Genomic DNA, 12,454 nt, shown 5'->3' with positions numbered 1-12,454 from the left:
GGCCCTTGAGGGAATATACTCACCTGGGCCCCTTCTCTGTTCCCTCTTTTGGAAAAAAAAAAAAAAAAAAAAAAAAAAAAAAGTGAGAGGGGAGGATTTCCAGCCCCCCGCTCCCTCCCCTTTTAGTCGCCTTCTACGACACGCAGGGAATACGTGGGAAGTATTCTTTCTCCCCTATCCCCAAGGAATAATATATATATATATATATATATATATAAACAAATATCATGTCATGTCATTCAAAAAGAACATTACAGAAAATAATAATGCGCTAGAAATATTTACCACCTATCATGAGACACTGAAGATTCTTTCTCGGTCAAATTACACATCTAAAGTTCAATTCCTTTGAATGCAATATGAAAATATGTAGATTACCAATATATACTACGTGTGTGTCAGGTCATCCAAATAACACTGTTTCTGGTCATTCATATATCTGTACTCATTCAGTTATCTCCCAAAGACACGCTACTTAACTGTTGTAGTGCTATGAATGAAATTTTAACAATGTTGTAACGTAATTCCACAGTGTTGTTATGACATTGTAGCATTACGTCAAGGACGTGTTACCATGTCACTGGCTAACGTAACATTTGATGTTATAATAGCGTTGTGAGGAAGTTAGATATTAAAAGAAAAAAATCGTACTATGCTGTAAAATTTTCGATCAGCAAAAGAAGAACTTGACGAGTGCTGAATGAGGTTTTCACATCATCCAAAAAGGCTTTAAGATGTTTGTAGGGTTTCACTAAAATAATTTAATGGTTCCAATGTCCTTTAAAACATATAGGAGTACTGGGCCACAACATTATTCAGAACACTGTGGTAACCTTCCTGGGAGGAAACATTTGTCCCCATGCAGTTAATCTCACTAGAGTTGCTGTATCACAAGTACAATTCATCAATACTGTTTCTATCAACAGTGCACGATCAATCATATTTTCATGTTTATCATATTGAAAATAAATCTAAAATCAAGATAATCACAGGTACGAGAGGAACATAGCTTACTTAGGTACACCTACAGGTTAATCATTTATATATCACAATAAAACTGTTCAACTAAACAAAGTAAAAACTAGTCACACAATCAACAATGAATATTTTGGTAACAGGTTATCTTCCTAGCCATTCAACCACAGAAATCACAATAAAATGCATGTCAGATAAAAAGCATAACCCACACAACTTGCAAAGCTTGTAACATTTCAGTGTAACTGAAATGATTTTTCTCATTGCTTAAAGAGAAAAATCACTACAGTACCACGTAATATACAACAAAGTTCATGAAAATAAAAATCTATATTCAAGCTAGTTTTTACCTATTTTGAGTCAAAAATATGAATTAATAGTTTTAACCAAATGATGCTGATGTGCTGTATTCAGTCTGAGAAGCCTTTGACAGCTGACTGCACGTGTTCCATATGGTCTAGGGCATTTAAAAATCTAAGGCATAATAAATAGCACACTATTATCTAAATTCAATTCAAGATTTGAACAGTAAGTTTTCAAAGCCAAAGATTCATTTCATATTAAACAATTCCAAAATCAGTATTCAAATTTGTCAACAGTGAGTTAAAGCTGCAATTTTGGACTTCAAAATGGTAAATTTTCAAAAGTGCAGGTTCTATTACATACAGGTACTGCTACATACTGCTGAACAGCAAATACTAATGTTTAACTTTTTCCACAACATTTTTTTCCATTTGAGATATTTCATCTATATAAAAAATGCTTCAAAAATATGTTATCAATCTTATGGATTATTACTTAACATAAAGTTAAGTTAAGTGAGAAACTGCAGAAGCTGGTGGAGTTTGGTAAAGTGTGTGAAAGAAGAAAGTTAAGAGTAAATGTGAATAAGAGCAAGGTTATTAGGTACAGTAGGGTTGAGGGTCAAGGCAATTGGGAGGTAAGTTTGAATGGAGAAAAACTGGAGGAAGTGAAGTGTTTTAGATATCTGGGAGTGGATCTGGCAGCGGATGGAACCATGGAAGCGGAAGTGGATCATAGAGTGGGGGAGGGGGCGAAAATCCTGGGAGCCTTGAAGAATGTGTGGAAGTCGAGAACATTATCTCAGAAAGCAAAAATGGTTATGTTTGAAGGAATAGTGGTTCCAACAATGTTGTATGGTTGCGAGGCGTGGGCTATGGATAGAGTTGTGCGCAGGAGGGTGGATGTGCTGGAAATGAGATGTTTGAGGACAATGTGTGGTGTGAGGTGGTTTGATCGAGTAAGTAACGTAAGGGTAAGAGAGATGTGTGGAAATAAAAAGTACATGGTTGAGAGAGCAGAAGAGGGTGTTTTGAAATGGTTTGGACACATGGAGAGAATGAGTGAGGAAAGATTGACCAAGAGGATATATGTGTCGGAGGTAGAGGGAACGAAGAGAAGTGGGAGACCAAATTGGAGGTGGAAAGATGGAGTGAAAAAGATTTTGTGTGATCGGGGCCTGAACATGCAGGAGGGCGAAAGGAGGGCAAGGAATAGAGTGAATTGGATCGATGTGGTATACCAGGGTTGACGTGCTGTCAGTGGATTGAATCAGGGCATGTAAAGCATCTGGGGTAAACCATGGAAAGCTGTGTAGGTATGTATATTTGCGTGTGTGGACGTGTATGTATATACATGTGTATGGGGGTGGGTTGAGCCATTTCTTTCGTCTGTTTCCTTGCGTTGCCTCGCAAATGTGGGAGACAGCGACAAAGCAAAAAAAAAAAAATATATATATATATATTAAGAATATATGGTGGGAGGCAAGTTGTTAGAAGCAGTGAAAAGTTTTTATCGAGGATGTAAGGCATGTGTACGTGTAGGAAGAGAGGAAAGTGATTGGTTCTCAGTGAATGTAGGTTTGCGGCAGGGGTGTGTGATGTCTCCATGGTTGTTTAATTTGTTTATGGATGGGGTTGTTAGGGAGGTGAATGCAAGAGTTTTGGAAAGAGGGGCAAGGATGAAGTCTGTTGGGGATGAGAGAGCTTGGGAAGTGAGTCAGTTGTTGTTCGCTGATGATACAGCGCTGGTGGCTGATTCATGTGAGAAACTGCAGAAGCTGGTGACTGAGTTTGGTAAAGTGTGTGAAAGAAGAAAGTTAAGAGTAAATGTGAATAAGAGCAAGGTTATTAGGTACAGTAGGGTTGAGGGTCAAGTCAATTGGGAGGTGAGTTTGAATGGAGAAAAACTGGAGGAAGTGAAGTGTTTTAGATATCTGGGAGTGGATCTGGCAGCGGATGGAAACATGGAAGCGGAAGTGGATCATAGAGTGGGGGAGGGGGCGAAAATTCTGGGAGCCTTGAAGAATGTGTGGAAGTCGAGAACATTATCTCGGAAAGCAAAAATGGACATGTTTGAAGGAATAGTGGTTCCAACAATGTTGTATGGTTGCAAGGCGTGGACTATGGATAGAGTTGTGCGCAGGAGGATGGATGTGCTGGAAATGAGATGTTTGAGGACAATGTGTGGTGTGAGGTGGTTTGATCGAGTAAGTAACGTAAGGGTAAGAGAGATGTGTGGAAATAAAAAGAGCGTGGTTGAGAGAGCAGAAGAGGGTGTTTTGAAATGGTTTGGTCACATGGAGAGAATGAGTGAGGAAAGATTGACCAAGAGGATATATGTGTCGGAGGTGGAGGGAACGAGGAGAAGAGGGAGACCAAATTGGAGGTGGAAAGATGGAGTGAAAAAGATTTTGTGTGATCGGGGCCTGAACATGCAGGAGGGTGAAAGGAGGGCAAGGAATAGAGTGAATTGGAGCGATGTGGTATACCGGGGTTGACGTGCTGTCAGTGGATTGAATCAAGGCATGTGAAGCGTCTGGGGTAAACCATGGAAAGCTGTGTAGGTATGTATATTTGCGTGTGTGGACGTATGTATATACATGTGTATGGGGGTGGGTTGGGCCATTTCTTTCGTCTGTTTCCTTGCGCTACCTCGCAAACGCGGAGACAGCGACAAAGCAAAAAAAAAAAAAAAAAAAAAAATAAAATAAAGTTAAGAAACTACTAGTAGAACCTAACACTGGTACAATGCAATTACATTTCTTCTTTTAAGGTATTAATTCAACACAGATAATTGCAGGTTTGAACAATGACAGATGGTTAAATTTATATGAACAGAGGAGAAAAGCATCAAAGGTGGAAAGCTTCAAATTTCTAGCAACTGACAAAATGGAGTTTGAAGAATTTTTTCACAAATATTTGCTATCAAGGTTTGCATTCCAATGAACATTTGAGAAAACTGTTGCAAATATCTCAGTGTAAGATAACTGCAAAGGTCAAAGTATTTGAACCGAAGACAACATATATGAAAGTTTGCATCACAATCGCTAATAGTCATAAAACATCAACACAAAGACTTCACCAAACGTTGGTATCCAAAGAAATACAATAAGATTCATCTCACCACAATTAAGATAGTAACACTGGTAAAAAAATTTTCTGCACCATCCTGTATTACACAGCTTTCATGTTTCATGTAAACATCTTTTTAAAAACTTCATGCAAGCTTGTGTAGTACAGGATATTTTCTCGTGCTTCTCAGTAAATCAACCCTAAGCAGGCAATTTCTTGGTGCTTCTGCAAAAATTTGTGTGTTCTGGTCATGTAAATGGAAAAACAAATTTTCTCGCATGAAATGAAAGATTATACTTAAAAAAAATAAAGAGGCCCTTTAAAAGTAAAGACTACTGGTGGGAGCACACTAGAGAGAATGCTAAGACCTACACAGCTTAGTTTCAAAATGTCTTGATTGTTATTACAACCTACTGAATGTTTTGATATACTTAGGTCTTTTAATTAACACAATGGTTAACACCTGGATTGCTAGAGTCCTCACCAAAACAGAGATAATATCACTCGATGTCACCTACACTTAGTGGTCTACTACAACAACCTGTACACTTGATGGCTGAACAGTAATTAAAGAATTCATATATAACTGCTGTATAAGGAGGCATTGGGCATTTAAGCCACCACCACAAATCAGCTGAAATTCAAATGCTGGCACAAAAGCATGGATTGTAAATCTACAGGAGCTCCTCTCTACCAAAAAAGCACAGATCTATGAGGAGTATGATTAATGGGTTCACTAAGTATTTTAAAGGCCATTGCGCTATATGAGTGGTGGACAAAGACAGGAGTCTGGTAACCTGTCTGGAGGACTGCAACACTATACCAACTGGAGGCAGTGTATAAAGTGTCAGTAGAAAGTAACTAAAACAGACCATGAGTATTGATACCGATACCAAGAGCTGATAAAACACAATCACATACTAAAGACAATACAAGAAACAGTACGTCTTCATAATGGTGCCTATGTTCAGATATCAAAAGTCTTTGAATCCCTCCTGAACTCCCATATCCTCAGACATCCTGAATTTCAGTCTTCTTCCTGATCACCAGTATGGCCTCTGTAAGACAATATCCACTACAGATATTTTTCTTTTTTTCATACATATTCGCGATTTCCCGCATTAGCGAGGTAGCATTAAAAACAGAGGACTGAACCTTAGAGGGAATAGCCTCACTTAACTCCCTTCTCTGTTCCTTCTTTTGGAAAATAAAAAAGGGAAGGGAAGATTTCCAGCCCCCACTCGCTCCTATCTTAGTTGCCTTCTATGATACACAGGGAATACATGGGAAGTATTCTTTCTCACCTATCCTCAGGGGAGGGGGTGCCATTTCATGTGTGGCAGGGTGGTGACGGGAATGGATGAAGGCAGCAAGTATGAATATGTATATGTGTATACATGTATATGTCTGTTTTTTTTTTTCTTTTTTGCCGCTGTCTCCCGCGTTTGCGAGGTAGCGCAAGGAAACAGATGAAAGAAATGGCCCAACCCACCCCCATACACATGTATATACATACGTCCACACACGCAAATATACATACCTACACAGCTTTCCATGGTTTACCCCAGACGCTTCACATGCCCTGATTCAATCCACTGACAGCACGTCAACCCCAGTATACCACATCGATCCAATTCACTCTATTCCTTGCCCTCCTTTCACCCTCCTGCATGTTCAGGCCCTGATCACACAAAATCTTTTCACTCCATCTTTCCACCTCCAATTTGGTCTCCCACTTCTCCTCGTTCCCTCTACCTCCGACACATATATTCTCTTGGTCAATCTTTCCTCACTCATTCTCTCCATGTGCCCAAACCATTTCAAAACATCCTCTTCTGCTCTCTCAACCACGCTCTTTTTATTTCCACACATCTCTCTTACCCTTACGTTACTTACTCGATCAAACCACCTCACACCACACATTGTCCTCAAACATCTCATTTCCAGCACATCCATCCTCCTGCGCACAACTCTATCCATAGCCCACGCCTTGCAACCATACAACATTGTTGGAACCACTATTCCTTCAAACATACCCATTTTTGCTTTCCGAGATAATGTTCTCAACTTCCACACATTCTTCAAGGCTCCCAGAATTTTTGCCCCCTCCCCCACCCTATGATTCACTTCCGCTTCCATGGTTCCATCCGCTGCCAGATCCACTCCCAGATATCTAAAACACTTTACTTCCTCCAGTTTTTCTCCATTCAAACTTACCTCCCAATTGACTTGACCCTCAACCCTACTGTACCTAATAACCTTGTCTGTGTATGTATATGTATGAATACTTTGAAATGGGTATGTTTGAAGAAATAGTGGTTCCAACAACGTTGTATGGTTGCGAGGCGTGGGCTATGGATAGAGTTGTGCGCAGGAGGGTGGATGTGCTGGAAATGAGATGTTTGAGGACAATATGTGGTGTGAGGTGGTTTGATCGAGTAAGTAATGTAAGGGTAAGAGAGATGTGTGGAAATAAAAAGAGTGTGGTTGAGAGAGCAGAAGAGGGTGTTTTGAAATGGTTTGGTCACATGGAGAGAATGAGTGAGGAAAGATTGACCAAGAGGATATATGTGTCGGAGGTGGAGGGAACAAGGAGAAGTGGGAGACCAAATTGGAGGTGGAAAGATGGAGTGAAAAAGATTTTGAGTGATCGGGGCCTGAACATGCAGGAGGTTGACAGGCGTGCAAGGAATAGAGTGAATTGGAACGATGTGGTATACCGGGGCCGACGTGCTGTCAATGGATTGAACCAGGGCATGTGAAGTGTCTGGGGTAAACCATGGAAAGTTTTGTGGGGCCTGGATGTGGAAAGGGAGCTATGGTTTCGGTGCATTATTACATGACAGCTAGAGACTGAGTGTGAACGAACGGGGCCTTTGTTGTCTTTTCCTAGCGCTACCTCGCACACATGAGGGGGGAGGGGGTTGTTATTCCATGTGCGGCGAGGTGGCGATGGGAACAAATAAAGGCAGACAGTATAAATTATGTACATGTGTATATATGTATATGTCTGTGTGTGTATATATATGTGTAAATTGAGATGTATAGGTATGTATATTTGCGTGTGTGGACGTGTACGTATATACATGTGTATGGGGGCGGGTTGGGCCATTCTTTCGTGTTTCCTTGCGCTACCTCGCTAACGCGGGAGACAGCGACAAAGCAAAATAAATAAATAAATAAATACTTTGAAATGTATAGGTATGTATACATGTGTGTGTGTGTGTGTGTGTGGGTTTTTATGTATATACATGTGTATGTCGGTGGGTTGGGCAATTCTTCTGTTTGTTTCCTTGTGCTACCTCATTAACATGGGGACAGCAACTAAGTATAATAAGAAAAAAATAACTGAAATAATATACTAATGACAGTTCATCCCATTTCCTGAATTAGATAAGGTTTACAGGAGTCAGTAAATATTAGGGAATAAAATGTTAGTAAATGCTGTACTTGGAAAGGAACTGATGGTATGGGCTTAAGTGTTTCGCATCCATTTAGAGAATAAAATATCATTTGGGGAGATAATTTGAAGCAATATATTTCATTAAACACAAAGAAAAAGTGGAGTCTATTAATGTAAAAGAAGGTATCACACTTATAAAATGGAAGTTTATCAACAACAGAACACACATGTTCTAGCTTGGGAGATAAAATGTAAATTCATCAGAAACAGAATGCAAATGTCCTACTCTTATGGATTTTTTTGCTTTCTATATACCACAGAAATAATAAATTAAATGTATGGTTGATTTCATTAGCACTAACATATCTTTCAATATATAATAACCTGATAACAAGGAGTTATGAAGGAGAGGGAAAATGGACTGAACCAGGGTATTTGAAGTAAGCAGAGGAAACCATGAAAAGGTCTCTGGGACCTCGTTGTGGATAGATGGCTGTGATTTCGATGCATTACGCATGACAGCTACAGAATGGACAAGCAAATGAGGCCTTTTCTTTGTTCCTGCACTACCTCATTAAAGTGGGATAATGGTGAACAACTGCGAAAGAAAACATATAATACTTTATAAAGTAATTTGTATATGAGTAGTACAAACAATATGTGCAATCTTTTATCTGCTAACTTTCCTTGTCTTGAAGGGCATAATTAACATCAAGCATCACAGATTTCAAGCACAAAACTCTGGCCTGTATTTTAAGAGTTGACATTTATAAATAATACTGGGTGACTTTCAGATTCATTTTGACACCTTTATTTCTTGCTGTTTTGATACCTGCTGTCGATGGAACATCAACTTCTTTTTTAAAAGTTTGCAACATCCAGAGAAATCTGGTTCCTGTTTCTTGGGGGGAAAAGGTGTAAGACAGTAAATTGGTATGCCTTAATGTTATCTTTTCCAGAGACTGTTATGAAATCTTTGACCGATTATGTGATTTGTAGTATTTCATCAAGGCAGAAGTTTGTATAGGTTGTAATTATACAAGCTGCCACATTAAATTACTTTATAAGGCAACTCACTTTCCTTCCTCCAATCACTTTGAATTTTAGTAAAACAGAGTCCACATTATATCAATGAAAAGATATGCTTCCAGGGCAGCAATATGTAAGAGAAGTGATGACTTCACCAATTACTTATCCTGTAAGTTGAAATTCACGGACAAAAGTACACAACAAGATCAGGCCTTAAATGACATACAAAGAGGTTAATGAAAGGAAAAAGAAGACACATTGGAAAGTATTTACAAGCCTTGCAAGGAAGTTAGAAACCTCTTAAAAATGTGCTGGGTGTTGAAAAAAAGGGGGATTTTGTTGGTATCTCTCCTGTTGTACCTAAAACATTTTTACAAAATGGGTGCCAGTTGATTCCTTATATTCTTTGTGGTTTTCCCACACAAAATCCCTCTAATTCAAAGCCCTGTCCATTCTGAGAGGACTTCACTTGATGGGAGGAGGTGTTATAAGTAAAAACCCATATTCTAAAGCAATTCTACACTGTAAGGAATCCATTGAAACAACTTTCTTCAAAATTTAACTACAACAAACATGTCCAATTTTAAAGATTAATTACCGTGAAGATATCAAAATCTACAAAAACTAACAAGAAATTTACCAAAACTAAGTTCACCTACTGCTAGGGATCACTTGGCAAGTCACTCAATTGTTAACATTCTCCACTATCTGCACCAGTGCCTGATCAAGGGTCTGGCTGTTTTTGATTAGAAGATTCAACATTAAGATACATCATGGCTGCATGGGAAGTCAGGTGAGGTTGTCAGAGGGTCTGTTGATTTTTCTTAAGTGTATTTCATATTCTTACTTTTAGTAACACCACATTTTCCCTCCTAGAAAACTATCGCCCTATTCATTAACGTTCAACAAAATGTTATGTTAAAACACACTGCACAAGCATTACTAAATTCCCTAAACACTTCCCTATTATTACAGAACTAAATAACTGAAAATCCAAAGCTAAGAGCCATGCGGAGCTACACTTAAATCAACCAGGTAAGGGGCCATGGTCACCATTATCATACTATGGGAGGCACTAACTTAGGTATTATGCCTGCCACTCGTACCTTAGTCTGGCCAGCTGCTGCTCTCGCATAACTTTACAAATACCTGGCACAACTTGCCGCAGACGTTCACGTTCCTTGGACAATTACAGGACCTCTGACATGATGCAACATCAAGGGTTGGCGTCTGCGCCCAAGTGTAATGAATCGTACATCAAAACTCTTCGTCCATGTTGGGTCTCTCATGTTGCCTGGGTCCCATGACCTCCACCCATTACCTATTGCGCTACACACGCTATGACAGACGCTGTACACATCACTGCACGAGTTATAATAATTCACATAAGACATGGGAAAGCAATGCGAGACTAACCACACTGATAGTGGGGCAGAACAAGGATATGAAGTGGAACACCTCGACGTGCAGTGTGTCCACCAACACCACAAGTCTCGTCTCGCAATAAACAAGGCGGCCACTTGGCATCATTGCCAAGTGCCTCCATAGGATAACAAACCTCTTTGACATCTAATCCATTATCTTTATTCAATCTTTTGCTGAAAGCGTATGGTGATAACTATATAACAACTATGACGTTGAAAGTTAATTAAACCATAAGAAGATGCTGCTCAGAAAGACATTATCCTTATCTATTACTTTTGTATTTATAGATTTGTCATATATCATTTGTGATACCTGTAATTGACTTTTAACAATCAACGATGCAGAAAGAATATCTAAAAATCGTCCCACATATGAACAGGATATAAAGATTAAGAGAAGGTAGGTTGGTGTAGTACCGTACGCAGCAGGTAACGTTGTGTGGCCATCGTACTCCACAATGGCCACATAAACAAACACAAACAACCCGCGTCACACCCGATGTTCAACAATATGTACGAAATTCACGCTGCTTTTCTGTAGTTCTGCTATCATTATCATTATCAACACTCCTAGTATCATAGAATGTCTTGGGTGAATGCAGATATTCGATTCAACGAAACAGTGCAAATTGATAAAGTAAGAAGTACGTCTAAAGCTGAAAAATTTGTTTCATCTCCTTAGGTGCTGTTCTATGAAAACAAAAATGCTTAAAATATAACATATACATTTATACATTATCTCAAACTAGCATCAGATTTTGTGACTTCAATTGTCTGAATTCCGTCTTTAGGCAGGCTTTCCTCAGCAGGATACGACGACCAGACTGATGTAGAAACTGTTCACTTATGCATTTGCAATCTGGCTGATCTGATTTATCGTTATACAATAAAGAAATACTTGTATCTATTCTTAAAAAGGCGGGGAATATTAACGTAATCATATTATTTTCCAGTTGTAGGTTAAAGAAAAACGAATCCTTGATCATTCCAACACTATCTCTGCTCTTTACTGTATTTATGCTGAATATTCTCCATAAACTGTCTTTCCAGTTAGAAAATGTCTGCATGGCAGGTGGGGACTAGGCTCTGGTATTTTTTACTTGCAAATTATTTGTTTAATGTGTTTGTGCTCTAAGAAAGTTTAGACCTTTTAGTGTAGTTCCCCAATTACGATGGTAGACCTTTAATGTATTTTTGTAAAGATGTTTAACAAATCAATGGAGGCAGTAAATGTCTTTTGGATTTGAACCAATTCTTATTTTCTTGAGCCTTGTTTGACATTTGCACAAAGCAGTACTCCAGTGAGAAGAGACCATGGTAAAGCATGTCCATGCAAACCATTTCCGCACACCCTCTTCACCTTTTAGCCAGACTCTTCTTATCATACTTCTCTTAATCACATTACCAAACTATATTTCCCACACATTCATCCTTTTTCATCTTGATCCCATGCCTCTCATGTACTCAACATTGTCAGGATTACTGTGCTTTCAAACATGCCCATCTTTGCCATCAGAGATAGTGACATCTCTTTCCACACATTCTACAGTGCACCTGGTACCTTTACCCATTCAACCACCTTGTGTGTCTTGTTAGCTCCCAAAGTTCCTTTTGTTGCCATTTCCACTTCCAGATATCTAGAATAATTTGCTACATCCAAGTTATATCCATTCAAACTCCTACCCTAATTAACCTGTTCCTTTTCACTGCTGAACCTAGTAAACTTTACTTTTACTTACATTTACTTTCAATTCTTTCTGTTTTAACACTTCAGAATTCTGAAACCAACCAATTCAGTTTCTTACTTGAATGGGCCTCCAGTACCATGCCATCATCAAACAGTAACAGACTAATCTTCCAAGCCTCCTCAGTCCACACCCCTGACAGACTACAGAACTGCCACTCTCCTAACAAATCAAAAAAAAAAAAAAAAAAATCCATAAATATTGACTACAGAACTACCACTCTCCTAACAAATTAAAAAAAAAAATCCATGAATATTCTAAAGCCATTGTAACAATGCAAACCCCTGCTGCAGACTTGTTGTCACCTAGAACCACTCACCTTTCTTTCTACATATGTACACACCTGCTTTACTTTCTTGGTAAAAACTCCTCTGCTTCTAGTAGCTTTCTTCCCACACCATATATATTCATAACACCTACCACAAAGCACTTCAAACAACTCTGTTATATGCATTCTCCTGATCCATAAATTTCACATACAAACCTTTCTATTTCTCAGATATT

At 38.8% G+C, this 12,454-nt stretch overlaps 1 protein-coding gene across 1 annotated transcript in view; it reads right to left on the bottom strand.

Moving 5' to 3' along the window:
* The window catches only part of LOC139753758 (uncharacterized), a 63,640-nt gene extending 53,343 nt beyond the window's left edge, over positions 1 to 10,297 (bottom strand). Inside the window, exon 1 of the mRNA XM_071670580.1 lies at positions 10,198 to 10,297. The gene's annotated coding sequence lies outside the window, so the exon portion shown is untranslated. The remainder of the gene's footprint in view (positions 1 to 10,197) is intronic.
* Between the last annotated feature and the right edge of the window lie 2,157 nt (positions 10,298 to 12,454).

The sequence above is a fragment of the Panulirus ornatus genome, chromosome 15 (genome assembly GCF_036320965.1).
Source record: "Panulirus ornatus isolate Po-2019 chromosome 15, ASM3632096v1, whole genome shotgun sequence".
Taxonomy (NCBI): Eukaryota; Metazoa; Arthropoda; class Malacostraca; order Decapoda; family Palinuridae; genus Panulirus; species Panulirus ornatus.
Note: the sequence above shows the minus strand (reverse complement) of the source record. Positions and strands in the feature narration are given on the sequence as shown.